This window comes from Cricetulus griseus, chromosome 5 (genome assembly GCF_003668045.3).
Source record: "Cricetulus griseus strain 17A/GY chromosome 5, alternate assembly CriGri-PICRH-1.0, whole genome shotgun sequence".
Taxonomy (NCBI): domain Eukaryota; kingdom Metazoa; phylum Chordata; class Mammalia; order Rodentia; family Cricetidae; genus Cricetulus; species Cricetulus griseus.
Window position 1 is genome coordinate 109,744,204 of NC_048598.1, and position 24,594 is coordinate 109,768,797.

A 24,594-nucleotide genomic window follows, 5' to 3' on the forward strand; every position below is an offset into this window, starting at 1 on the left:
TTAGCTCCTACTTTTACCTGAAAATTGTCTTGACTGACTTAATGAAAGGTAAAAACTGAAAAGTACAGTGGTATATTTGAAAGTCTAGAGAATATGAAGGGGTTTGGGAGGAGCTCCTTATTAATTAACTGCCTTCTTGAAGAAGTTTAATCCAGGGTTTGGATCTCTAGCTTGTGTGCTTGCTGCCCTCTCTAATGTGCAAACAGACCCCTTCTCCAGAGGACAGGGTGACATCAGCAGAGGGCAACCATCCCCAGACAACTGAACCACCTGATCACAAGCACTTGGTGTTTTCAGACTTCCAAACTGGAAAAAATAAACTTTATCATATATAAATTTCCCAGTCTTGGTATTGTGTTATACTGGCACAAGGGAGCTATGACAGGAAATCTAATAGAGCAAGTGATTTAGATTTATTGGATTACAGTGGAGGGCCAAGAAATTCTTATATTAAGCAAGTCATCTTTCTGAATCATGTAATTCCTTTCCTAAGTATCTTTCCAATACTAGTTTTTCAGAGAAAGAACTAGATGAAGTCCATGGAAGACTCTACTGAAAATAAAAACAAACTAAAGCAGAGAGCAACCACAACACAGAATGAACACAAAGCTATAGAGACTAACAACAAAGCAAGTTGTAAAACCAAAACCAAAACCCATCTCTCTTTACATTGCTTCACACATGCTGATTATCTTAAATGCTCATGGCCCAAATGCCACCATAGTAGGTGTTCAAAAACCTACTTGTGACAATAACAATGCCATATGCCAAAGATCAAAAGAAGACCAAATGAAAGAGAAGGAGTTAAGGGGCAAATAGTAAGCATGTATCTATCTACTTCAAATTATGATGCCAGCAATGCACAGCAGTTTGTAGTCTTTTCTGTGTTTTAGTCTCTTCACTAACCAGTAAGAAGCCGTACAGACCTCATGCTAGATGCCGTAGGCCAATCACAGTGTCGGTCAAATTCATATATATTCTAAATCACAACGATAAAAATAAATGTTATAAATTTTATATCAAAATATATACTGATTTGCAATTTACTTTAAGTAATTTTCAAATTTCCCTACTTATGCCAGTTTCATTTTAATTGTATACTTTCTTCAGAAATGTACATAAGGGAATTTTGTAAACTAGGTAAAAGCAGACTAAGTCTGTCAAACACTAAGGCTCAGTCTAGTAAAGTATCTATTTGCAAATCAGTACAGTCTATTAAAGTGGGACTTTGACTCTCAATGAAAGTTAAGTCCTTTCAAATATGTGACTGACAAGCAGGTCTGTAGGTTAATGTATACCCTCAACTAAAGGATTTAGTCCCTGCTGTGAACCAACTATATGTTCTCAGGTTTGTAGCACAAGTATTCTGTCTCAAAGAAACTTCAGTTCCCACATGTTCTGGACTATAACCTTTATGCCTAGGGCATTGTTTCTCAACGGGAGTCATTTTTCCCTCCAGTAGTATATATTCGTTACCTTTTTATTGCTATGACGCAACACCATGGCCAAGGTAACATATAGAGGAAATGATTTATTTGGGTTTACAGTTCCATAGAGTTGTAGTTCATTATGATGGCATAAAGATATAGCAGCAAGAGCAGCAACTGAGAGCTCACATCTTGAATCACAAGCCGGAATACAAAAGAAATCACACGAGATTAACTCAGATAAACTACCATAGACTACTTCCATGGTACACTTCTTTTAGCAAAGCCATACCTTCTGGGCCTCCCCAAACAGTCCCATGAACTAAGGACCTAATATTCAAACATCGGAGTCTATAGTGGACATCATCTTTAAACCATGACATGTAGTGTAGCTAGTTATACAGAGTGTTTAATTTATGTCTTCTTTTTTTTTAATCTTTTTTTTTCTTTTTTTCTTTTTTTTTCTTTTTTAAATTTATTTATTAGTTCTAGTTAGGGAACAAGCTTGTTTCAAGTCCCTCTCCCTCTCCCTCCCCTCACCTCCATCCCTCCTCCCCGACCCCCAGCCCACCCACAGCCCATCCACCCACCACTCCCCAGGCAGGGTAGGGCCCTCAGCGGGGCCTTTGCAAAGTAAACCAAATCTTCCTGTGCTGGTCCTGGGCCCTTTCCCATGTGTCCAGGGCCAGAGTGTAACCCTTCACTTGGGATGGGCTCTCAAAGTCCCTTCTTGCACCAGGGTAAAATACTAATCCAACACCAGAGGCTCCTTGGAGTGCAGAGGCCTCCTTATTGACATCCATGTTTATGGGTCTGGATCAATCTTGTACTGGCCACCCCAACAGCATCTGGGGTCGACATGTGCTCTCCCTTGTTCAGGCCAATTGTTCCGGTGGGTTTCTCCAACTTGGTACAGACCCTTTTGCTCTTCATTCCTCCCTCCCTTCAACTAAATTCCCGATTTCAGCTCAGTGTATATCTGTGGATGTCTGTCTCTGCTTCCATCAGCCACTGGGTGAGGGCTCTAAGATGGCATAAAGAGAAGTCATCAATCTAATTTTAGGGGAAGGGCTTTTAGGTTATACTCTCCACCATTTCATGGATTGTCTGATCATGTCTTCCTTGTAGGTCTCTGGAGATCTCCCTGGTTCCAGATCTCTTCTTGGACTTATAGTGGCTCCCTCTGATATGGTATCTCTCATCCTGCTCACTTTCCTCTATTCTTCCCCCAACTCAATATTTCTGCTCCTCCATTTCCTCTCCTCTACTCCTCTTCTCTTGCTCTTATTGTAGCAGCTCCTTCCCCCCTACCCTCATGCTCCCAATTAGTTCAGTAGTTCATGCCACTTCCATTCCTGGGGATCATTTATCCCTTAGAGTCCTTCATGTTTCCTAGTTTCTTTGGTGAAGAGGATTATAGGCTGGTAATCCTTTGCTCTATGTCTAAAATTCATATATGAGTGAGTACAGACCATGTTTGTCTTTTTGTGACTGGGTTACCTCACTCAGGATTGTTTCTTCTAGTTCCACCCATTTGCCTGCGAATTTCAAGATTCCATGCTTTTTTCTGCTGAGTAGTACACAATTGTATAAATGTACCACATTTTCTCAATCCATTCTTCAGTTGATGGACATCTAGGTTGCTTCCAGGTTCTGGCTATTACAAACAATGCTGCTGTGAACATGGTTGAACATATGTCCTTGTTGTATGAACATACACTATTTGGGTATATACAAAGAGAGAAATGGCTGGATCTTGAGGTAGACTGATTTTCATTTTTCTGAGCAACCGCCATACTGATTTCCAGAGTTGTCTTACAAGTTTGCACTCCCACCAGCAATAGAGGAGTGTTCCTTTTTCTCCAATCCTCTCCAACATAGATTGTCATTGGTATTTTTGATTTTAGCCATTCTGACAGGTGTGAGGTGGTATCTCAGAGTTGTTTTGAGTTGCATTTCTCTGATAGCCATGGATTTTGAGCACTTTCTTAAGTGTCTTTCAGCCATTTCAGATTCCTCTGTTGAGAATTCTCTATTTAGTTCGGCACCCCACTTTTTAATTTCATTGTTTGGTGTTTTGGTGGCTGGCTTCTTGAGCTCCTTAAATATTTTGGAAATCAGTCCTCTGTCAGATGTGGGATTGGTGAAGATCTTTTCCCATTCTGTGGGTGGTCATTTTGTCCTACTGACTGTTTCCTTTGCCTTGCAGAAGCTTCTCAGTTTCAGGAGGTCCCATTTATTAATTGCAGACCTCAGTGTCTGTGCTACTGGCATAATGTTCAGGAAGCAGTCTCCTGTGCCAATTTGTTCAAGGGTAATTCCCACTTTCTCTTCTAGAAGATTCAGTGTGCCTGGATTTATGCTGAGATCTTTGATCCATTTGCACTTAAGTTTTGTACATGGTGAAAGGTATGGATCTATTTGCAATTTCATGCATGTCTGAATCCAATTGTACCTGCACCATTTGATGAAGATGCTTTCTTTTTTCCATTGTATAGATTTAGCACCTTTGTCAAAAATAAGGTATTCATAGGTGTGTGGGTAAATATCAGGGTTTTCAATTCTATTCCATTGGTCTATTTGTCTATTTTTGTGCCAATACCAAGCTGTTTTCAGATCTATGTCTCTATAGTAAAGCTTGAAGTCAGGGATGGTGGCACCTCCAGAAGATCCTTTATTGTAAAGAGTTGTTTTGGCTATTCTCGGCTTTTTATTTTTCCATATAAAGTTGAGTATTGTTCTTTCAATGTCTGTGAAAAACTGTGCTGGGATTTTGATGGGGATTGCATTGAATCTGTAGATTGCTTTTGGCAGGATTGCCATTTTTACTATGTTAATTCTACCTATCCAAGAGCATGGGAGATCTTTCCATTTTCTGGTATCTTCTTTAATTTCTTTCTTTAAAGTCTCAAAGTTTTTATTGTACAGGTCTTTCACTTTTTTGGTTAGTGTTACCCCAAGATATTTTATGTTGCTTGTGGATATTGTGAAAGGTGATGTTTCCCTGATTTCTTTCTCATTGTATTTATCATCTGTATATCGTAGGGCTACTGTTTTTTTGTAGTTAATTTTGTATCCTGCTACCTTGCTGAAGGCGTTTATCAGCCGTAGTAGTTCCCTGGTAGAGTTTTTCGGGTCACTCATGTAGACTATCATGTCGTCTGCAAATAGTGAAAGTTTGTCTTCATCCTTTCCAATTTCTATCCCTTTGATCCCCTTTTCTTGTTTTATTGCTATAGCCAGAACTTCAAGTACAATATTGAAGCGATATGGAGAGAGTGGACAACCTTGTCTTGTTCCTGATTTTAGAGGAAACACTTTGAGTTTCTCTCCATTTAGTTTGATGTTGGCTCTTGGTTTGGTGTATATTGTGTTTATCATGTTTAGATATGTTCCTGTTATTCATGTTCTCTCCAAGATCATGAAGGGATTTTGGATTTTGTCAAAGGCTTTTTCAGTTTGTTTATATGGTGGATTACATTGATGGATTTTCCTATGTTGAACCATCCTTGCATCCCTGGGATGAAGCCTACTTGATCATGGTGGATGATTTTTCTGATATGTTCTTGGATTCGGTTGGTCAATATTTTATTGAGTATTTTAGTATCGATGTTCATGAGGGATATCGGTCTGTAGTTCTCTGTCTTAGTCATATCTTTGTGTGGCTTGTGTATCAAAGTGAGTGTAGCCTCGTAGAAAGAGTTTGGCAATATCCCATCTGCTTCTATTGTGCGGAACAGTTTGAGGAGTACTGGAATTAGCTCTTGTTTGAATTTCTGGTAGAATTCTTCAGTGAAGCCATCTGGCCCTGGGCTTTTTTTGGTTGGGAGGCTTTTGATGACTGCTTCTATCTCATTAGGGGTTATAGGTCGATTTAAACTTTATCTGATCTTGATTTAATTTTGGTAAGTGATATTTATCCAGAAAGCTGTCCATTTCCTTTAGATTTTCCAATTTTGTGGAATACAGGTTTTCAAAGTATGACCTAAAGATTCTCTGGATTTCCTCAGTGTCCATTGTTATATCCCCCTTTTCATTTCTGATTTTGTTAATTAGCATGCTCTCTCTCTGCCTTTTGGTTAGTTTGGCTAGAGGTTTGTCAATCTTATTGATCTTCTCAAAGAACCATCTCTTCGTTTCATTGATTGTTTGTACTGTTTTCCTAGTTTCTACTTTGTTGATTTCGGCTCTCAGGTTGATTATTTCCTGGCGTCTACTCCTCCTTGGTGTGTTTGCTTCTTTTTGCTCTAAAGCTTTCAGTTGTTCTGTCAATTCTCTAATGTGACTTTCCTCCAGTTTCATCATGTGAGCACTTAGTGCTATGAACTTCCCTCTTAGCACTGCTTTCAGGGTGTCCCATAAGTTCGGGTATGTTGTGTCTATATTCTCATTAAATTCTAGGAAGTCTAATTTCTATTTTATTTCTTCCTCAACCCAGGTATGGTGCAATTGGGAGTTATTCATTTTCCACGCAAATGTAGGTTTTCTGCAATTCATATTGCTGTTGAATTCTAGCTTTAATGCATGGTGTTCTGATAAGATACAGGGGTTATTTCAATTCTTTTGTAACTGTGGAGGTTTGCTTTGCTGCCAACTATGTGGTCAATTTTTGAGAAGGTTCCACGTGGTGCTGAGAAGAAGGTATATTCTTTTGTGTTTGGATGGAATGTCCTATAGATATCTGTTAAACCCAGTTGTGTCATAACTTCTGTCACATCCTTTGTTTCTTTGTTAAATTTCTGTCTAGTGGTCCTGTCTAGTGGTGTAAGGGGGGTGTTGAAGTCTCCTACTATAAGTGTGTGTGGTTTTATGTGTGATTTGAGCTTTAGTAATATTTCTTTTACAAATGTGGGTGCTTTCATATTAGGGGCATAGATGTTCAGGATTGAGACTTCATCTTGATGGACTTTTCCTGTGATGAGTATGAAATGCCCTTCTTCATCTCTTTTGATTGCTTTCAGTTTAAAGTCTAATTTGTTGGATATTAGGATTGGTACACCAGCTTGTTTCTTGAGCCCATTTGATTGGAAATTTTTTCCCATCCTTTTACTCTGAGGTATTGTCTGTCTTTGAAATTGAGGTGTGTTTCTTGTAAACAGCAGAAGAATGGATTCTGTTTTTGTATCCATTCTGTTAGCCTATATCTTTTTTATGGGTAAGTTAAGATCATTGACATTTAGGGATATTAATGTCCATTGTTCATTGGTTCTTCTTTGTTTTGGATTTATTGTTGGTGGTGGATTTTGCACTCCTGTTACTTTTTGTGTTTGGTAAAATTAGATTATCTATTGCCAGTGTTTTTGTGAGTGTAATTATGTTCGTTGGGTTGGAGTTTTCCTTCCAGAAACTTCTGTAATGCTGGATTTGTGGATATGTATTGTTTAAATCTGTTTTTGTCATGGAATATCTTGTTTTCTCCATCTATAGTGATTGAAAGTTTTGCTGGGTACAGTTGTCTGGGTTGACATCTATGCTCCCTTAGTGCTTGTAGGGTATCTATCTAAGACCTTCTGGCTTTCAGAGTTTCCATTGAGAAGTAGGGTGTGATTCTTATTGGTTTGCCTTTATATGTTACTTGGCCTTTTTCCTTTGCTGCTCTTAATATTTTCTCTTTATTCTGTAGATTTGTTGTTTTGATTATTATGTGTTGGGGGGACTTCTTTTTGTGGTCCAGTCTGTTTGGTGTCCTGTAAGCTTCTTGTACTTTCATAGGCATATCCTTCTGTAGGTTGGGGAAGTTTTCTTCTATGATTTTGTTGAATATGTTTTCTGTACCTTTGAGCAGTGTTTCTTCACCTTCTTCTACACCTATTATTCTTAGGTTTGGCCTTTTTACGGTGTTCCATATTTCCTGGATATTTTGTGTTAGGGATTTGTTGGACTTGAGATTTTCTTTGGTTGATGAATGTATATCCTCTAGCGAGTCTTCAGTAGCTGAGATTGTCTCTTCCTTCTCTTGAATTCTATTGGTTATACTCACATATTTAGTTGCTAATCATTTATCCAGCCTTTCCATTTCCAGCATGGTCTCATTCTGCGTTTTCTTTATTGTGTCTATTTTCAGCTTTCGTGCTTTGAACTGTTTGAAGAGCTTCCTTTACTTGTTTGGATGTTTTTTCTTGGCTTTCTTTAGATTCTTTAAGAGATTTATTTATTTATTGAATTTTTTGGTTTGTCTTTTCCTCCATTTCATTTAATTTTTGGTTTGCTTTTTCTTCTATTTCTTTAAGGGATTTTCTTGTTTCCTCTTTAAAAGTCTCTATCATCTTGCTGAGATAATTTTTGAGGTACATCTCATCTTCATGCTCTGTATTGGGCTTTTCAGATCTTGCTGGAGTGGAGTCCCTAGACTAGAGTGGTGTCATATTGGTCTTTCTGTTGTTGAGTGAAATCTTATTCTGTCTTCTACCCATATCTTCTTTTAGTTGGTGCAGGTGGGGTCTCTCTATCTCCTCTTGTGATGCAGTGGTGTGTGGGGGCCAGGAATTCAATGTCCACAACCCTGGATTGTCTTGACTCTCCTGGTAGTCTCCTCACTAGTTCCTGGGTCAGTTGGTGGAATGAAAGAGTGGGGTGCTAGCAGATTGAGGGAGCAGGGAGTTCCTCCCTGCCTGGGTGTGTCTACTCCAAGCCAGCAGGAGCAGGCACAGGGGGGGGGGCTGGCTGAGTGATGTTCTGGGTGGGAGTTGAGTAAGGGCAGAGACTCACCTAGTTCCTGGCTGGGTCAAGGAAAGGATTGAAGAGTGGGGTGCTAGCAGATTCAGGGAGCAGGGAGCTCCTCTAACTTATGTCTTCTAACTAAATAGAAGCTCTTGCTAGGACTTCCCTTGAAGTTTTTACCGTATGCAGAAAAGTCTCCACAACAAATGGCCTCTAGCACCAAACATCAATGGTAGCTTTTGAAAAACTGATAGGCATTATTGCCCCACTCACTTGGAAGAATGCTGAGAACAGAAGGCCTGTAAATGATGGTTCCAGCATTCAGTTCCTCTGACAAAAGTTCTAACAAGGATTTGACTTGTGTACTTTCCTTGAGTGACTTTATCCTAATGTTTCACAAAAGCTATTCTTCCTTGTGGTAATTAGTTGGATCTCTTGCTTGTGTGAATGGACGTTTCCTCAGAACCACACAAGAACAGATGACACAAAGATAAAATGCTCCATAAGCGAGTCCCTACCAACAACAACAAAAAAATCAATTCAGATTTCTGTCCATTATGACAGAAATAATACTTAACAAAATATTTTAGGAACATGCTATCAGTAATATACTGCATCCTACTTTTCAGGAAGACTAGTTATGAGCATTCTCTTGTATATGCATGCATATGCTTAATGTATATGGTGTGTGTGTGTGTGTGTGTGTGTGTGTGTGTGTGTTTAGGTACACATGCTTGCCTTTGCACGTTTCATACATGTGGAGGTTAGTGATCAACATCTAATGAGGAACTGTCATATATATATATATATATATATATATATATATATATAGAGATCCGGTCTTTCATGGGGATTCGGAGCTCACTGGTTATGTTAGGCTTGCTATCTAGCAAATAAATGCTAGTGATCCACATGTCTCCTCCTCCCATTTCTGGGAGTGCAAGCATAGGCCACCATATCTGAATTTTATTTGGGTTTGGGAGCAAGCTTGGGCCATCATACTTTTGAAGGAAGTACTTTATAGACAACATGATCAACTCAGCCCCTGGAGCATTTTTTTTAAAACTGTCCTCTGACTTTCTTTCAAATGTATTGTATATTTTTTCAATTCCATGTAAACCATGGTCAATTATAATAGGTGAAAAGAGCATTCCATTTTGGTAACATGAGGACATCCACTAGGTCCTGTTCCAATATTCTCCTTCATGTCTGAGGAAGTTGTTCAACAAAACAACGTGATGTTTTTGGAAAAGCATTTCATATCCAGGGACCTTTGTGTTATGGTTCTCAAAGAGGCCCCTGGAATATTCGATTGTCTCTTCTGCATAGAGAGCATAAATCAGTGTTATGATGTGTCAGGTTAGACTGCATAGGAATTTCAGCAGTCCATCATATAATTCAAAAATCATGTTTTTAAGCTTCTCATAGCAGACAGTGGAGCTGAAATTAGAAAGTTCAGTCAATAAAGCAGAACAAGATAAAAGTCAAGAGGATAAAATTAAATGGATATAACCCAGCATATGGGGAAATAGTATAAGACAGACATGTTAAAAAAATCCAAGAATTTTTTCACATCAACTAATTTTCAAACTTAGATTCAGGTAGAGAATTATGTACCTATCATCTTCTCCATTCCAATCTGAACAGCTGTTGATCTTCTGACTTTGCTGGTATCTGAGTGAAATGAGTTTGGATTTCATTCAAAAAGCTTCAAATGAATAGTAGCCAAGAGTCATTTCTAAATTAAGGTAAAACAATCTTATCTGTAGCAAAAATTTGAATATATTCAAGTTTAATTTTCTGACATGCACTCAGAGGGAAACAGAAAACATCTCCATACCTGAGCTAAAGGAATTATCATCACAGTGCATACTAATAGGAAACCTGTTCCTTTAAAATTAAGGTATAATCCAGGAGCTGTTTATTTCCTTTCCTTCCAGCCACCCAGCTGTTACTTCCATTTCTGGTCTTAGTACTAATTGCATAATGTCCTTAATTTATGCCTGCTAGTAGATCTGATCATCACATTACCTGGAGGGCAGTCTTTAATTAGAGAAATTTCTAAGCAAATTGTCTATAGGGCTTGTTTAGATTGATTAAATATAATTGTCTCCCCCCTTTTAAAAACGAGCATTATTTTCATACTAAAACATCTCAGATTTTAAAAGCAACATTGGTTCTAATTAAGGGCTATAAAATGAACAGCCACATTATCCACAAAAGCAATTGCATTTTGTTTTCTGCAGCTGAAATATGTGGGACTCCATGCCACATTTATTCAAAAGATTTCAGCATTTCCACTTTGCCTCTGTCAGAACCAACAAGGTGAAAAGGCAAGTGATCGAGGATAAACTACAAAAAAGATATACCAATGTGAAGTGCTAATTCATCTATGGCTTATAAAAAGAGATTTGAATCATGTGCATGCTCACCTGTGCATTGTAGGCACTTGAAGAAGCAAACATCGAATTAAACCTTCCATATTGTGAACTGGCAGCAAGATGTTACACGAATTAATAGGCCATCATTGTATACCCAAGCAAAGTGCAAATAAGATAAATATCATAAGAGGATAAACAAACTTTGATAATCCTGAAAAAACAATTAAAGGCAGCTTCACTGCTTAGATGGAATAATTGAATAAATGTCAATGCCATAATAGACTGCAAGAAATGGATTTGTGTGGGGGAATTTAAGAATTTCGGTCACATTGTTATCAGTCTCTTTGGAAATTGTTTGTGCTATTCTTAATCACCACAAATTTTGTGGCCTGGTTTCTATGGTCTATCTGTTAGAAAATGCATTAACTGTAGAAATGGTATTCACTGTTTGAATACACAAGTGGGTATAGTAAAGTGTGATGGATGATTTGAGTCTTCTCAGCAAATCCATTTTCTTTTTTTTTCTGCTCTTGTAGGTGACTATTTTAGTACCCATTATCACTGCTTCACTTTGGAATCACTTTTGCAAAGCATGTCTCTGCATCAATACAGGCCATCTGACTATCTGGAAATTTCCTATAAGTATACAAAATGTATACAGGCATATTTATGCTTCTCTAAATTCACCTGCAATGGCTTGATGGTGAAGTGTCCCCGAGACGTGAATATTTCAACAATGTGGTCCCTAGTTGGTGGTGCTGTTTTGGAGGAATGGCCTTCCTCAATGAAGCCTGTCATGGGGGCACAGCTCTTGGAATTCCTAGTCTTCCCACATGTCTAGTTTGTCCTCTATGTTTCTTGATTGAAGATGTGATCTCTAATTTTCTTGCTTCTGCTACCATGCCTGCCAATTGCAGATATGCCTTCCTTATCTCTCTGGAAGTAAAGGCTAAAATAAACTCCCTCTTTCTTAAGTTGCCTTTGGTCACAGTGTTGTAGCAAAACTAAACACACTCTTCAGTGGAAGATACCTTGTATATGAGTCCTCCACCAGCACGGGATTGAGAACTCTAGAACCAAATTCTCCTTTGCACGTGGTCACTAATTTATCAGACCACTCTCAAGGAGAAAATTGTTTCATGTTTTGGGAGCAACACATGGGATCCTTACTTATGATTTAAGTCAAAGGATTGGATTAATTTATTTTCATGATGTCAGTTGCTCCTAGTCAACAGCGTTCAAAGGAGCAGAATGGTTTTTTCATGCACTCTGTTGTCTCCTGTGAATAATTTTTTTCTAAGTTAAAGAGAACAAGTAACTGGAGAGTGAAGAAAGCATTATATAAGTTGAGAATCACCAGGTAATATGTCTCATGAACTCTGTTCTTTTAGTATAAGGCCCTTTCCCTTTACTACTCAAGGTGATATCCCCTCATCCATTATGGAAATATCAGGGGTTCCCATGATTGCCCTAGTTTCATTTTGATTGCTGAACTGAAATTCTCTGACAAAAAAATCAACTTAGGAGAGATGGAGTTCATTTTAACTCATAATCCCAGGGTACAGCCCATTATAACCAGGAGATAAAGGTGATAAGTATTTATTTTTCTTATTTATTTTTATTCTTTATTTTCAATATTATTACATAATTACATTAATTCCCCCTTCCCTTCATTTCTTCCAAACCCTTCCAGATGCCAACCCCCCACACACACTCTCTTTCAAATTCATGGCCCCTTTTTCTCATTAATTGTTGTTACATTCAACTTCCCAGTGTGTCTAACGTTATTTGTATGTATGTTTTTAGGGATGACCATTTGATGTTAGATAAGCAACTGATATCAGATAAGCAATTCTGCATCTTTGTCCTTGCAGACAATGCTTTCTCCTACTTTGAACATCCCCTGGTTGCCTATCTATTTTGGTATATGATTTGAGACCTCTTGACCTTTTTACAATTCCTGTTTTACTTGTATCTCATTGCCATTGGGCTCCTGTTTAGGCAGCCATGTTGGTGAAACTTTACAGGTAAAGCCTCTGAAATTCCTAGGAGATGAAGTCTTAACAGTGGGATGTTTGTACTGTAGATGTATCCACTGGGCCTCTCTCCACAACTCTGCATTTTGTTTGGTTAAGATTTTTTTCCTTGATGAGGGGTGAAGACTACACTGAATGTGTGAGCAAATATGTACATTTGTAGATAGGGATAATTCTTATTTAGTGAAGTAGTGGTTGTAGAATCTCCTGCAAGAACTATGACATCACTAGTCCGGGGCAGAGGTATAGTTTCTCTCTTGTTGAGCACGTCTGAATTATAATTAGAGAGATGTTGGTTACTTAAAAGTCATTTATGTCACTACTGCACCCTTAGGGTTATATAGTGCCATGCTGGTTATTGTTATGGTTTGTAAATTTCATAGATGGGTGAGACTGTTGGTTGCTTCCCTTCTTTGGAAGTTTACATGGTTCCTTCTGGACCATGAAAGCTATTCTTCAAGAAGGAAAAATCCCTGTCAGTTCCAATTCAGGGAACTTTGCTTTCTGTTTCTGAAGTGAATGGTGTATCAGCAATGGGATACATCTTCTACCTCTGCAGAGAAACCAAAGGCAATAGCAATAGTCTAGAATATTGGGGGAAACTTGAGGATAACACAGACCAACAACACAAAATGATTTTTCATTTTCGGAGTTTGGGGTTTTTTAGTTGGCCTTTGGTTTTTGGCGGGAGCACTATCAGTCCAGTTAAGGAAATTTCATTCAAATTACTTATATATGTTTATAAACACACTTGCATTTATTATAGGTTATTTTTAGGTAAGCAGATAATGATTCCTTATGACTTTTTTTCAGACATCCTTACCATTATTTACCCACCTTTTGTATTTCTTTCTCTCCCACGTGTAATTAGAGCCCCTCTCTCTTTCCAATTTGCCACATCAGATCCCCTGCACCCTGCCTTTACCCTCATTTTGCTCCCTAGCCCAAGCAATGGTCCCTTCTTACATTCCTTGTGTCTGTATTTACTCCAGAATATGTGCTCATATCTGAAGATGTGGACTCAGATGCCTCCCATGAGAAAGAAGATGTGACATTTGTGATTCAGGGTCTGGGTTACCTCACTCCATTTGATTCTTTATAGTTCCATCATTTTGCCTGGAATGTTCAAGATTCCATTTCTCTTTACATTTGAGTAGTAATCCATAGTTCAGGAGTACCACATTTTCATTTTCCATTCAATAGTTGGAGAATATTTGGGCTGTTTCTCTCAGGCCTAGAGGCTAAGAAGTCTCAGGCTAAAGGTCAGATGTTTTGGTCTCTGTTGAAGGTCCTTTTCATAGATTAAGAAGTTTTTATTCCATGATCTTTAGTGACAATTTAAAAATTTAGTGAACGTGTCACTTAATTGGTGAAATTGAAGTTTCATACTTAGGCTACTTTATTTAATAACAAAAATAACACTGTGTAAGAAATCCCTTTTCTTTTAGATTTGTCAAGTGAAATCTCAGAAATGTTTTCCTAGTGTCACAAAAGTATTGGAAGTTTATGTGCTAGGTATTTTAATTGTGGCTAATTGATGAACAGTTTATGCATAATGTTTCAACTTCGACTGTTAATTTATTTTATTTATTTTTTGTTTTTTTGAGACAGGGTTTCTCTGTGGTTTTGGAGGCTGTCCTGGAACTAGCTCTTGTAGACCAGGCTGGTCTCGAAGTCACAGAGATCCTGTCTCTGCCTCCTGATTGCTGGGATTAAAGGCGTGTGCCACCAACGCCCAGCAGACTGTTTTTTAATATGTTCTTTTAGTATTAAATAATACAAGCATTCTTATGTCAAAAGTATAGGGAAGTGTAAAGGACTAAACAAAAATGCCTGTAATATTGCTACTTTAAGCCTTCTGTTTTTATAACTTTTACAAATTTTGCTTCTATGGAATTGGCATCATGATGCATATTTTTAATTTTTAGCAGTATTCTGAGATTTGTTTCTACTAAATTAATGATTTTAAAATTAATCTTTAAAATTCTACAAATGATAAAAATAAATTATGTCAAATCCTAATATGTAAACAACATTTTAAATTAGTAGAAGCTGCTTTCTCTCATACAAATAATGTAGTGAGAACTATTTGTACAGATATTACCAATGTAGTTGTACTGTTCACTGATGACAATGAAGTTTTGGAGACCAATTCTTTCATACTTGAATTGTGACTAAGGCCATTGATATTTTATATTTAGTAGAAATGACTCTTCCAAAAACTAACTTCACTTATGATTTCCTAAAATTTAGGGATTACAGTTATCCCAAAGTCTGGTAGAACATTAAAAAAAATTCTCTTTATCCCTATTTTTATGTTTCTGTTTTAAGCACCCAAAATATATGAACATATGGATATAGAAAAACAAACAACAGCAGTTATCAAAACAAATCATGTAATATATGCCTAATTATTTATCCAATAATTAGTTTTGTGGACATAACTGACAAAATCATCAAATTTGATCATGAACATTTGTTAGAATTACTGGCACATTTGCAAGAAAATATTTGAAATCTCAAGATGTTAAGAAAAATAGCATAGAAATAGTTTCCCATTGATCAAAACACAGCCATTTTTCACAACTGGTTTGGTCATTGACTTGATGTCTGTGTCAAGATGATTTCCTTTCCATTATCTCACATTCAGTTTTTGTTAAGAGAAGCTGTATTCAAACAGTTCTAAACATCTCTTCAAAGCCTCTGAAAAGACACCCAACAAATAGTGACAGGAGAACCGGTTGGTATGTTTTCAGATGTCCATGGCTGGCCACACACTGAAAACTCCAAACCCTCCCATATCGTAAGGACAAGTGATATCACAAGATATCAAGATCGCAGGTGATATCATCAAGATATCAAGACCTCTCTTTCTCTCTCTCTCTCTCTCTCTCTCTCTCTCTCTCTCTCTCTCTGTCTCTCTCTCCCCTCTCTTTCACTCTCCCTTCCTCCCTTCTTCCCATTCCTTCCTTCCTTCCTTATCTTCCCCCCTCCTTTTTACTCCCTCCCATTATTTCCATCTCCCCTCCTTTATCCACCTCTTTTTCTTCCTCCTTCCATCCTCAGTTTTCTTGGTAAAATCTTCATTCTTAAAAGGTTTATTTCTTTCAACAGTTGTAGAAGACAGTCACCAGCTATTATATGTTCCATTATGTGTTCTCAGGACACGGTGTTCTTATTAAGATTGGTCTGTTCATCCTGGTCTGCTTTGGGGACTCTGTCATCAACTTTCAATAGAGTAGAAGAAGCAGCTTGGAAGAGTTGTGGACAGCCAGGGATAATTGTGGGATTCAGGTCCATCCTACAGTTCAGCCTAGCCTGTGGTCCACCACTTGGTGAAAGCTGAGCTCCAAAGGAACAGTGCAGGTGTCTCTTCACTGCTGAGTAGTATTTTGTGAACTTCAGTCTTAGTGAATTTTGGAAATTAGGAACTTAAGGGCAATTCAAAATTACGTTTAAAATCCAAAATGTCCTCGATACAAGATTGCCTTTGAATCTAAAGACTGACTGATTGGCTGCATGGTAACTGAATTAAGGATAACACACTAACTGAAATGATCTGTGTATTGCCCCACCCACTAGAAAAACTAGTAAATAAATGATTGGATAATGAAAAAAAAAAAGATTGCTCTGTTCATGGGGCTCCTTGCAGTGGAATCAGGATCTGTCCCTGGCACTTCATCTGGCTTTTGAGAGTTTACTTCTCAAGCTGGTTTGCCTTGCCTTGTCTTGATACAGGGGAAGGAACTTGGTCCTGCTTCAACTTGAGGTGGCATGGTTTGTTGATGCCCATGGGAGGCCTACCCCATGGGAGGCCTACCCCTTCCTGAATGGAGAGGCTAGGCAGGGAAGAGGGAGGAAGGGGAACTGCAATCAGGATGTAAAATAAATGAAAAAAAATAATTTAAAAAGCTAAGAAAAGAAGATACAAACTCGTTAGAAATAGCTTCATCAAATAATTGCTCCAGTGATCCTGCCCAGGGTATGTCAAGTACTAAACCAAGATGCATGTGCATATATTCTTATTTAAGTTACTGTTGCTGCGTGCCTTGAGACATGACTTAGAGACCAAAAGTACCTGGTGTGCTCGTCTCTTAGCACGAAGACAGAGACTTGGAAACAGGGGAAATAATGCCACTAAGGGACCTGCTCTACCTGTGAGTGAGTAAGAGCAGAGAGAGGGGTTTTCTATATAGAATCAGCATAAGACCTGTTAGCCAAAGAGTGGGATAATGCCTATACCATTTTCTTAATAAAATTTTACAGAGACTGTCTGCTTTTACTCCTGTGTTATAGAATCAGGAATCCATGAAGACAAAAATTCAGTAGGATTAGACTTGGGGGGCATGCACCTGGTAAAGCTACTCATAGAAATCTTGCTGGGGATTTCAAGCCCCAAGCACTAGTTAGCGGAATACTGCTTAATTGGCATACTCTTTCGGGAGGGAACTGCTGGCTCAGTGGCCCCTGAAGAGGTATAAAGTAGTCCACAGCAGTCAGGCTCAGGAGATAAACATTAAGTACATCATCATCACCTAACTGCTGATTTTATATGACAGTCAGTTTTGAGGAAACAAAAGGCTTGAATGAAAAAAAAAAAGTGAGAATAACTCCATGTTCATGTGTCCCTTCAGCTCTCTGTTTCTCAGCAACACCAACTGAAACACTTAACCGGAACTAAGAAGAATTAAGACCAAATGACCTCCAATATAAATAATGGGAAATAAGAAGAAAGAAGGGGCTCCCTACTTTCCTGGGAGTGAAGATCTAAATGCAGGAAAGCTTAATCATTACACAGGAATTCAAGGAATATTACTTAGATAATGAAACATATTTTAACAGGAACCTAAAAGGAATTACAAATTGAGAACTGAAAATAAGCATAATTATAAATATACTTTGCACTTCAAAAATTGTTGGGAGTGTGGGGCAGGAAAGGGAGACAGAATAGCCTGTTCTCTGAGGATCTAGAGGGTATTGAATGACAGAGAGAACCAACTCCACAACATTGTCCTCAGACCTTCACATGTGCTCAATAGAACATAAGACTTCCCCACAATTGTGTCCACACATACAAAGAGAGATACTACTAATAACGTTAATTTAAATACTGAACTTCATACCATAAATTAGTGCTGCTCTCAGTCTTCATCTGAGATACTTTTTTATTGGGCTGTATTAATACAGAGACTCACAAATGGTCAAACTGTAGGAAGTAACTGACTACAGAGTGCTGGATTCTAAATGGGACGTCTATATCTTCCCGTCTAAGGCTTAGGGCACATGCAAGAGCCAGAATATGAAGAAAAGTGCTGCAAAACAAGATTGGATGTGAAGTGGCTGGTAAGGCAAAGCATCTGTCAAAGACACAATAGAGGGGCTCATAAGAGCCTAAGTGAGAATCAAGTGTATAGGAGGAGTCCTACACTGAGCTTGTATTACCAAGTAGACAGCATAAGAAAAGGTGGAAGACATAGAACCAGCCCTCACGAGGGTTTCTTGAGGATGGTGTTTAGGACCTGGAGAGAGTACTAATCCCAGCTGGAATACCAAGATTCAGAATGTGAATGTAGGTAAACAGCAACTTAGAGTGGAGTGGGCTGAAACTAGGGTGGGGCACTGAAGTCACAGAATTGGCTTCTCAAACCCAAGTGGGAATGCTTTTCCTGTTTCCAAGGACTCTGCCCTTTGGAGAAGTCCCATGATCCAGATGTTTGTTAACCTCTCCCTTCTGTCTCATTGTTTATTTGCTCTTTATGTCATTCCATCAGGGTCCTAGTTCTCAGCTAAAATAATACAATAACAAGCACATTCTAAGTAATTCTAAGTGTCTTTCAAAGGAGACCTATACAAATGGCCTTAATTTTTAAGTTGGCATTAGCCCAATGCCATAAAGTGTGTATCTACTGAATGTTAAGCTACTATACATAACATGGGAGAGATAAGGAAGATGGGATTTCAGTCTTAAAGGGGAGGATGCACAGCCATCATAGCTGAAACCCAACACTATGTGATAGGAGAAAATGTAACACTGTGGCAGTCTTTCCATAGTAGTGGTGAATTCTACCTCAGAGGATGAGCATCTAAGGCTTCCTGAAACAGTGAATGGTCATAAAGAAGATTTTGTAAAGTAGGGGAAGGAGGAATTATTGACAAAGCAGGGAAGAAAAAGAAAGGAAAGGTGCATAGAGCAGAGAATGTTTTGTGTTCAGGAAAAATGATACCATTTATATGTAGGAGAAATGGTAGAAGAGGCCTCTTAGTAACTACCTCAATGGTCACATAGAATATAATGTGCTGACTCTTCCCCATACTCTAGTTAGCATTTCCAAAAATGGCAGCCATCTAGGATGGGTGTTATCAAGTGTTCCAGATGGCTGTATATTTTTCATGCTTGTAAAATTCTGTTACTGCTCTGCTGTAAAAATAAGAAAACAGCCATAGCATATACACAGAGGACCTGGTGCATACCTATGGAGGCCCAGTGTTTGCTGCTTCGGTCTCTGTGAGCCCCTAGAAGCCCTGCTTATTGCATTCAGTGGGCCATGTTCCCCTGGTACCCTCCATTCTATCTGACTCATATAGCTTTTACGTTTCCTTTTCCAAGTGGTTCTCTGATCACCAAGGGGAGGGACCCAATGGAGACCTCCAGTTTAGACTCTCCCTATATATAATTTCTGACTTCCTAATAGTAGGAGTGGGTGTGATTCTGATTCTTTTGCCTGCTCCTGTTTTCTTCCTATTGGGTTGTCTTGCCAAGTCAGAGGGTGTGAATGTGGGAGGGAGGGAGGAGGGAGCTGGGAGGAGTGGAAGGAGAAAAACTGTGGTTGAAATGTATTGTATAAGAGAAGAATCTATTTCCAGTAATAAAAACAAGTATGAAAGATGCTACAGACATATAAGTAAATGAGCACTTCAATATACTCAATGAAACTTACAAAAACAAGCAGCCACTAACAGGCTATTAGTTTGTTGCCCCTGGATTATGTACTAAAGGTTAGAACCTTCTTCAAGCCAGGGCAAGGAAATGGTCTAGTAGTTCAGGGCTGTGAAGCAAGAAAAACAGTTGTTTTATGTACCAGATTGGTTCGTGTGCCCTTTGGTTCAAATCTTTTTATGACTTTGAAGTTATTATTTCATCACTATGTAAAGGGACACATGGTACCACTGACTCATTTTAAAGCATATCTTTAAATACATATTTTTAGCTAAAAGAAAATATCTACTCTTGGGTAGCTGTCAGGAGTTTGAAGCCCCTTGCTGTGTTTTTTTTCTTTTTTCTTTTTTATCTCACCATTCCTTGCAGCAAACTGAGAAAACACTTTCTAGTAAAACCTCACTTTCCCCACTGTAGATGCCCCAAATTTGCATTTTCCTTCAGCTCACGATTTTACAACTTCGTGTCTTTTAAAAACTGGTTCAGAAGCACAGTCAGGAAACAAAATAGAACTTTCTGGGAATTAAACACTAGGATGGTTGAGTGTGAAAGCAATCAAGGCAGTTTTCCCCAGAGCTTCCTAGGTAGAACACAGGAGATCAGATAATGACCTTGCTTGTGAGGGATAATGGCTTGTGTCTCCACAATGCTATCAAAATTGGAAGCACTGGGGATCTTTCTGTTTCACATGCTCAAATAACTGGTTAGACACATTTTCCCACTCCTGTGACTTTTGTTAAGGCCAGGACTTCCACTGGGACCATTTTTTTTTGTTCCACTGCTTTCATCTAAACAATGCAAACAGTTTAAGTAAGGTCTTAATCCATTCCATTTGACCCATGTGAAATTCTGATTTTCACTTCGATGCCACAGTGTCTTCTTCCAGCCCCCTTTTCCCTGCTGCCAGTTGTCTCTCTCTCCCACACCCTACTGTCTCAAGAGCTTTGATGGCACACTGACTTAGATCTCTTTCCTAGTCACGTGAATCCTTTTTTACCCCGCTTTATTTTATTTCTGTTGATTGGTTTCCCATTGCAGGAACACCTGAGCAGCTAATGCGCATGTTCAGGATATCCAAAGCAGTTCTCTTAATAGTTGAGAAAGCAGGGTCAAGTATCATATGTGTACGTGAGATCCATACAACTCTGGCCATGCTGAAACATGTGGTCTAAAAGGGATATTAGGTAAATTTTAACTATGATAGGAAGAATATACTTTCAAATTTTTAAAATCATAATTGATACATTATGTACATTTTAAAGGTTTTTAAATTCACGGAAGAAAATTTTTTTCTGATGCTAAATTGCTGGAAATGCGTATGGCATACATTTATATGAATGGGCAACTTGAAGAGTTTTCTATCAATGATGTTTTGAACTTTCCTTTACCCTCCTCTTAGTAAGCGCATAATTAGTATCTCTCATGAGAATGCCCTTTTGGAATTTTTAATAAAAGGACTGGAAGTATCAACCTCAATCATTATCTGAAGGTGCCTCTGGCCTCCCTTTTATCCACTTTTCCTTTGTGCTCCTTTTATGCTTTGGACATAATCTATGGTGGCATTTCTATTTTACTGATATGTTTACAGTTCTCTCTTCTCCTTAAGTGGTGAGATTTTTTTTTCAAAAAACTGGGGTCATGTTTATTAATTTTGGAACTTCTATTCATTAGGACTGTGCCTGGTGGTGACGAGTAATTAATGCCCCAATGCACACATCCAGCACTGTGCATGGATTAAAGTGTTATACGGCATCTGTCCAAACCCTGAAGCCAGATATTAACTCTGTGGTCCTTGTTTTGTTTTTAAGACATCTTTTCATTCAAGACATGGACAGATAAGTCAAAGAGGAGAATGTGTTTCAGTGATGGACAAATGTGCTTGACAGTTCTTCAGCTTTCTGTTGATAGGCTGGGGATGTCCATCTATTTCTTCACTTTGCAGATCAAAAGTTTTTCACAACACAATTCTGGTTGTTTCATGTCATTGATGGATAACGATGGATTGAAAAGTTTTTTTGACCAGCCCATAGTTTTCTGGACTCCAGATATGGCTGGAGTCCATATCTGGAAAGAAGTGCTGAATTGTTTTTACATATTACCAGATATTGACATTGTTATGATAATCAAATAGGTACTATTGCCCGGAGCCATCCTTTTCAGCTGGAAGCATTCTATTCTCATTAGTTATGTATTGCTTGCTGATCTGCTTTAGGCTGGTGAGTTAAAGAGGGGAATGTTTTAAATATTAAACACAAACAATTAGGCAGTCTCAACTTCCTAATATTACTTTTGTCAGACATATTCCAGTTTCTTAAAGAATTATGTACAATAACTAGATGAGGCCACAAGAGATGGCTTAGTAGGTAAAGGTGCTTGCCAAATTGGAGAGATCTAAGTTTGATCTCTGAGACCACATGCTGGAAGGAGAGAACACACTCCTGTAGGTATTATTCTAAGCATCATATGAATGCTATGGCATACAAGCATATAAGCACACACACTACACACAAGTGCACAAACACACACGCATGTGGTCAAGCACATATACACACACACACATACACACACACACACACACACACACACACACACACACACACACACACACACACCACAGACAGAGGGGGGAGGGATAAGTAAATGTAAAAAGTAGTTGGATGAAATAATTAGTATAATACATGGCTTATATGTTGTACATATGCACTGTGACATAACCATCTATATTGTCTCCATGGAGATATAAGATGAAAAAGAAGGCAGAGATATTTTTCACTGGGAAGTATCTTGCTTTATTTTCTTGTTACCAAGGTAAATACTGTAACAAAAGCAACTTAAGGGGGAAAAAGACTGATTTTTGGTTACTAATTCCATTATAGCAGAGAAATCAAGGTAGAAGTATATTGAAGAAAATTTCCATACCTTATCCACAATAAAAAAGTATACAGAGATGAATCCATGTTAATTCTCAGCTTGCTATCTCTCTACAGTCCAGGCCCTCCTGCATAAGTATCAGTACTATCCTCAATTAAGATGAATCTGTCCACATCAAGGAACACAATCAGGATAATCTCCTATAGGCTTGCACATAAGCTAACTTAACCTAGATCATTCACAACTGGAGTAACATGAGCTTGTTTCCTAGGTCATCTAAGATCCTAGCCATTGGGCAATTAGTGCTAACTACCATAGATAGATAGCATGCATCCTGAGAACTTCCCAGAGTTTATATATGTCAACATTCAGAGAGGTCCCAAACACAAAAATATCACCTCTCTTACTGATGCAAATGATTCACCAAGCATTGTAACAAAATTTGGATCTTAAGTCACTCATATCAAATGTTCTTCAGCCTACAATCCACACCACCAGAGAAGCTAGGAGACAAGGAGGACCCTAAGAGAGACATATATGGTCCCCCAGAGAGGGGGAAAGAGACAAGATTTACTGAGAAAATTGGGAGCATGGGGGAGGGAAGAGCGAGTTAGGAGAAAGAGAAGGGGAGAAGATGAGGGGAGAGGAGGACATGAGAGAGCAGGAAGGTTGAGTTGGAGGAAGAATACAGGAAAGCAAGAAAAGAGATAACTTAATAGAGGGAGCCATTATAGGTTTAAAGAGAAATCTAGCACTAGGGAAATGTGCAGAGATCTACAAGGATGATCCCATCTAACAGTCTAAGCAATAGTGGAGAGCTACCTTAAATTCCCTTCTCCAATAATGTGATTGATGACTACCTTATATGCCATCCTAGAGCCTTCATCCAGTAGCTGATGGAAGCAGAAGCAGACACTCACAGCCGAGCACTTAGCTGAACTCCTAGAATCCAGTTGAAGAGGGGGAGAACAGATGAGCTAAGGGGTCAAGACCAGGTTGGTGAAACACATAGAAACAGCTGATCTGAACAAGGGGGAGCTCACGGACCCTCGGGGTGGGGGATGTAGTAGGCACTACTCCAAATGATGTGACAGACTTTGGTGATCTTCCATGGAAGGTCTCACCGTCCCTGTGGTGCAGAAAGGTGATAGGATTGGGGGATCTGTGTGGGGCAAGGGAGGATGTGAGGGAGAGGGAATTGGGACTGATATGTAAAAAAAAAATTGTGGGTCTGGAGAGATGGCTCAGAGGATAAGAGCATTGACTGCTCTTCCAAAGGTCCTGAGTTCAAGTCCCAGCAACTACATGATGGTTCACAACCATCTGCTATGCGATCTGATGCCCTCTTCTGATGTGCAGATATACATGGAAGCAGAATGTTGTATGCATAATAAATAAAATAAAATCTTTTAAAAATTGTTTCTAATTTGCTTAAAAAATCTTCTTCCAGGCAGTTAATAGACACCTATACTTCTAGTGTTTGAAATTATAGTCCTGAGATGAATATAAAGTGAATTGCAAGCACCCAAACTTTAAGTCCTTAAGGAATGTGAAAATCCGGGATCCATAAGAAAAATCAAAACCCATCACTAATTTTTTGGGGGTGGGCTACATGATCTTTGTTTAGTCTACACTTCCCATTCCAAGAGTTTTACCAACTACCACTGGCAAATGCACCACTGAGTTTATGGTAAGTAGCTGAGTGGTTCCTGACCACAAATTGGAGAAACTATGTGGATAGCAGTGTAACATTGCACTTTCCTGGACTGTGGCTTTTCTTCGTTTGGCAAAAGATGCAATGTGCAGTTTCAAGAATGATGGGAAACAATACTTAACTTTATAACCTTGAATCACATCCTTTCTCTTAATGGCTCTAACAGGACAACTGAAATTTATATTGCCTGATTGAAAAGAGGCTTTATTTGACCCAAGTACAAAGTTAGCTTTCCAATGTTTCCCTAGCTTCCAAGTCATAAACATTAAGTGCCTAGACTTTGTACCTTACAAGCAAAAATAAATGTGATAACATTTTACTGGTAAACAATCAATAGTCTTTAAAATAACACAGAATCTTATTCCCTAATTTTGCAAGAGAATGATTGATCTGTGTCCTTTATGGTTTTTCCAGTAGCACTAGAAAAATTGCTCTGGAAGTAGACTATTCATGGATAAAATAATGCAATGTGTCATAACACAATTGAATGATTATTAATTCTGATAAGCTTGGAACATATATTCTTTTTTGAGTATTGTTGAAATTCAGCAAGCAGAAAATATTAATG